The sequence below is a fragment of the Aplysia californica genome, unplaced genomic scaffold, assembly GCF_000002075.1.
Source record: "Aplysia californica isolate F4 #8 unplaced genomic scaffold, AplCal3.0 scaffold00178, whole genome shotgun sequence".
Taxonomy (NCBI): domain Eukaryota; kingdom Metazoa; phylum Mollusca; class Gastropoda; order Aplysiida; family Aplysiidae; genus Aplysia; species Aplysia californica.
Window position 1 is genome coordinate 556,020 of NW_004797448.1, and position 4,865 is coordinate 560,884.

At 44.1% G+C, this 4,865-nt stretch overlaps 1 long non-coding RNA gene across 1 annotated transcript; it reads right to left on the minus strand.

The window, feature by feature from the left end:
• Positions 1-898: 898 nt before the first annotated feature.
• Positions 899-3,850, minus strand: LOC106011767. The gene is made up of 2 exons (XR_001184841.2): positions 3,586-3,850; positions 899-1,016 (listed from the first exon to the last, which is right to left on the minus strand). It is a non-coding gene; the product is annotated as an uncharacterized LOC106011767 (long non-coding RNA).
• Between the last annotated feature and the right edge of the window lie 1,015 nt (positions 3,851-4,865).

Consider the following 4,865-nt stretch of genomic DNA (forward strand, 5'->3'; position numbering starts at 1 on the left):
TTGTCAATTAATACTATTGTCTTACATCTATACAGTTTGCATTTTTGTTTCAAAATATAAAAAGAGTCGTTACAATATTGTTTACCACCAGTGTAAAAGGACAGAAGGTCATTAATAAAAACCTTTCAGTAAAAATACATTTTATCATTCTCTCTTTCCACCTAAATGCAACAATAAAACTTTTACCTTTAACTTGAAAAACTATAATAATGAACACCGAGACATATTTCCCAGACAAATACCTCCTGTAGACGTCCTGTCTGCGGGTGCTCCTCTTGCTAGTCCAGGTGGTCCTTACGGAACAATCCAGTATACACCCCACTCCAACATCATCACACTCAAACTCAAAATCAGCAGGAAGCTTTACCCACACCATTCTACCCCTGCAACCTCCCCCCCCCCTTCCCAAAAAAAGAAAAACCTGCACTGCCCCCTCAACTACCTCCCGCCATGGCCATGGCAATATCTACGAAATCCTACTCTGAACCTAGCCTATCCACCTAGCTCCCTATCAACCTATCTGCCTATCTCTACAGCCCCACTGCGTCACTTCAAGCCTGAGTGTGATATACGGAAATCGTAGAAGCAGACCACTTTGATACTTGTTGGACCAGAAAAGTGAACAAACCGACTGATGTCACCAAACTTTGAACTGAAGGAAAGGGATAGAATTGCCTCGTCATCTTTCTAGTTCAGTGATCTCATGTGAAGCAGCTTCTGTACAATATCTGAAACAGTACATCATACAAAGAATGTTTCTGTCGTTGAGTCCATGTTTTTACAGCCCTATCCGCACAATTTCACACAAGCTTGAGAAATCAAAGTGCACAGTCAGCTGTTATATTTGCCAGTTATCGTTCGCTGGTGTAACTGACAAATCCATTTCAGGGTAGCTGTGGCAGTATATTCGTCTGGCTGGTTGTCTAAGAGTGAGTGGAAGGTCCGTGCTGTCTGGGCAGGGTGTCAGCTTCTTGGCTGACTGTCAGCTGTTGGCTTCTCATGTGGGTGCTGGCTTTCTGTGAAACATAAATTTGAAGTCAAATTAATTATTAATTAAACTTTACAGTTTAAGCAAAGAAAAGCACATCCAAGGCAATAACAATTATCAAAATGTAAGGGAAAAATACGACAGACAGGCACAAACTACAGGGGAAAGGAAACGAGAAGGTTCTGTCATTGACACCCCTCACCCATCGACAATAACAAAAGGCAATATATTGGGGGGTTTTGGGGTGGGTTTTTGGGTTGTTTCTTTAAAAAGTGTTTTACGGCGCTCACAACTGCATAATGTTATATGAGAGCGCGGGACACGTTAAACTTTTTCAGTTGGTAGGAAATTTTGAAATTTGCCCGGGTGGCAGTCAAAGCCTACTCTTATCGATTGTGAACCACCAAGGGATCTTTAACGTGCGCAACTTGCACACGGGCCCTCCGAGATTTTCCACCCTTGTCCGAGAAGGCTAGGTGCAGGGGTGTGGCTGAAAGACAACAGTAAGAAGGAGCCAGGGAGAAGCAGTAGAAAGGCTGCAGAAAGAGTCAGAAGCCCAGAGGAGGGGGCAAAGGAGGTGAGGGGGTGGGGCAAAGGAGGTGAGGGGGTGGGGCAGAAAGAGGAGACGAAGGCAGACGATAGAACATTGCTAGAGAGCAGGCAATGAGGTGAAACGAGACAATTTTAGAGAATAATTTTTTTGGTCGCTACCCGGACTCGAACCCGGGACCTTCGAATGAGCGGCCAACACCCTAACCTCTAGGTTACGAGAGCCCCCATATTGGTTTTTGATTGAGTATTATGTTCTATATCGCTATAGAGAAAATCTGTTCATGTATTTGACAAATACAGATTTTCCAAGCATCAACTTTTCTTACTACTGATTAAAAGGATGGACAAACATTTACAAAAATCTGTCTGCAAAATTATGAGTTAAAAATGTTCACTTTTTTACAACTTTGATACTATGCATTTCTTGTAGACTAAATATTTGCAAAACAAAGATCTTTCCTGGGTCAATAATACAGTCGAACCTGCCCTGACGGCCACCTCTATAAGACGGCCACCTGTACAAACGGTCACTTTCCGTTTCCCCCCTTGCGTTTTTTCTATATAATTTAACTGTGTAAAACGGGCATCTGTCGCGGCCACCTTATTTCAACACACAACCCCTATCACACTAAGCAATAACACCCGTCTAAGACGGCCACCTTAGTGACTCCACTTCGTTTAGTCATAAATTGTGCTTTGGCCCCTGGCGTTGTGGGCGAGCCGTCATAATTCAATCCCCTGTCGCTGTTGTTAGGTAGTCCCTCCAACAGATCATATTGCGTAGGCCCCTCCTACTGTTGACCAATAGTTACCAATTTTCAGCTGCTGGTGAGGTAAGCGTGTGATCCCTCATAACCCATAAGCCCCGCCCAGAACTTAAACACAAATCGTAAGCGAGATGAGTGGTCACTGTTTACCCAGTCTGTAACAAAGTAACAAAGGACGTCAACATGAACTTGTGACAGAAACGTCGCTCGTTCTCCGAGTGGTGGCGACCCAGGAGTTTGTTTTTACTTCGCACTCGGTCTTCCTTGTCTGATACATTTCGTTTTATTGTCATCCTTTTGCGAAATCAGCAACAAAATAAAAATTACAAACAAAATACAAACCACCACCACCACCAACAACAATGCGGCTACTTTCGATTGTGACCTCTGATAGGAATAATATTTTGTTTTCTTCTTCTTGATCAGTCCTGCCTAAGACGGCCACCTGTCTTATACGGTCACTTTTCTCATTGACAATGGGTGGCCGTCTTACACAGGTTTGACTGTATTAACAATGACTTCCTGTTGGAGCATTTAAAATATCAAATACTGGTATAAGCGCATCTTTGAATTCACCGCATTCTATCAAAATAAGCCAAACAGTAGAAGAAACAAATTGTAGCATGTTATAAAGAAAGGACATTTTTATCCTTCTAGGAGATGTTCTTCACATGATTGTGCATTTTTGACCGAACTCAAAACTCACCAATTATTGGTACTTTTTAATTTCTAAAGTAGTAATTGAGTTAATGTCCTAATAGGGGAGGTCTGTTAATATGGGGAGGGGGGAGAGAGAGAGAGAGAGAGAGAGAGAGAGAGAGAGATACAGACAGAGAGACACCGAGATAGAGATGAGCGAGAGACAGAGAGAGAGCGAGGGGGGGTGGGGGGGTTTCTGGATTCGGGATACGTGAAAAAAAAAAATTACCTAATCTCTATAAGAAATTACTAAATCTGAAGGAACTAGGAGGAAGGGGTTAAGGGGGGGGGGGCAGTTTGAGTAGAAAGTGTGCACAGGAAATACAAGTGAGAGAGAAACAACGGAACTAGCCCAAAATATGGAAAGGGGAATTAAATGACCTTTCAGTACGCACAATATGTGCGATGAGGAGGAATGGGGAGAGACGAAGAATGAGGACTTGATAATAAGAAATAATATAGTGTAAAGCGCATAGAGCCTGCTGTTGAGCGGGGATATGCGCTATACAAATTATTATTATTATTATTAAGAATTGGAATACGGTTCAATATCAAGAAATACGAAAACAAATAACATACCTGAATATTTGCTAAGATATGATGGAATCTAAATCTCCATGTGTCGCCTGATCGCCTCGGTTTCATTTGCACAGGAGACGGGAAGGCAGTGTCCAATGTAGTTTTACTACTGGAATCACAAGTACCTGAAATGTCGCCAGCTTCGAACTGATTAATTTCTGCTCAAAGCGCCCTAAGAGAGCACGAACTGAATTGTATTCACCAAGTAGCTGTCTGCTGATTGGCTGTTGGATCTCCGATTTCTACTCATCAGTCACTTTTTATTTTTTTATTTTTTTTTAGAGTAGGCCTACTGTAAACGAGGCGTCACAAAAAGCGTCGACTAGCCTAACATAGCCACGAAGACAACGTAGGGGGGCTCTCGTGGCCTAAAGGTTAAGGTGTTGGCCCCTCATTCAAAGGTCCCGGGTTCGATTCCGGGTAGCGACCAAAATATTTTCTTCTCTAAAGGTGTCTCCTTTCACATCCTTTCCTGATCTCTAACAGTGTTCTGTTGTCTGCTTTCATTTCCACTTTGTTCCCACCCCCTCACCTCCTTTGCCCCCTCCTCTGGGCTCCTGACTCTTTCTGCAGCCTTTCTACTGCTACTCCTTGGCTCCTCCTAACTGCTGTCTTTCTGCCACACCCCTGATCTTCTGGTAGGAAAGATCTACACCTAGCCTTCTCGGACAAGGGCGAAAAATCTCGGAGGGCCCGTGTGCAAGTTGCGCACGTTAAAGATCCCTTGGTGGTCTAAAATCGATAAGAGTAGGCTTCGGCCGCCACCCGGGCAAAATTCAAAATTTCCTACCAACGAAAAAGTATTAGGTGTGTCCCGCGCGCTCATATGACCTTATGCAGTTGCGAGCGCCGTAAAACCCTATACTAAACAAACAAACAGAAGACAACGTTGTTGGTTGTTTTTGCCCCCCCCCCCCCCCCCCGAGCGCGGGGGGGGGTGGGATGTGTGTGTGTGTGGTTGTGTTAGAGAGAGAGAGAGAGAAATAAGAGAGAGAGAAAGAAAGACAGAAGGAGGGGGGGGGGGGTGGTAACCTTTTAGGGTTTCTTCCGGGTGGGACGGGGATGGCCAAAGTACATGTAGTAAAATACAACAGTGTGGAACTTTTTTGTGTGTGGGAGAGCTCACAGCCCCCCCCACACCCTCTTTTATACATTTAAAAGTAATAAGAGGAGGCGTGGTCATCCAACCAATCCCCCGTTTAAAAAAATAATCTTTTTTTGGCCCCCGCCTTCTTACACCCACCCTCCCTGCTATTCGTGGTGGCGCCTCTGTAGTCCTC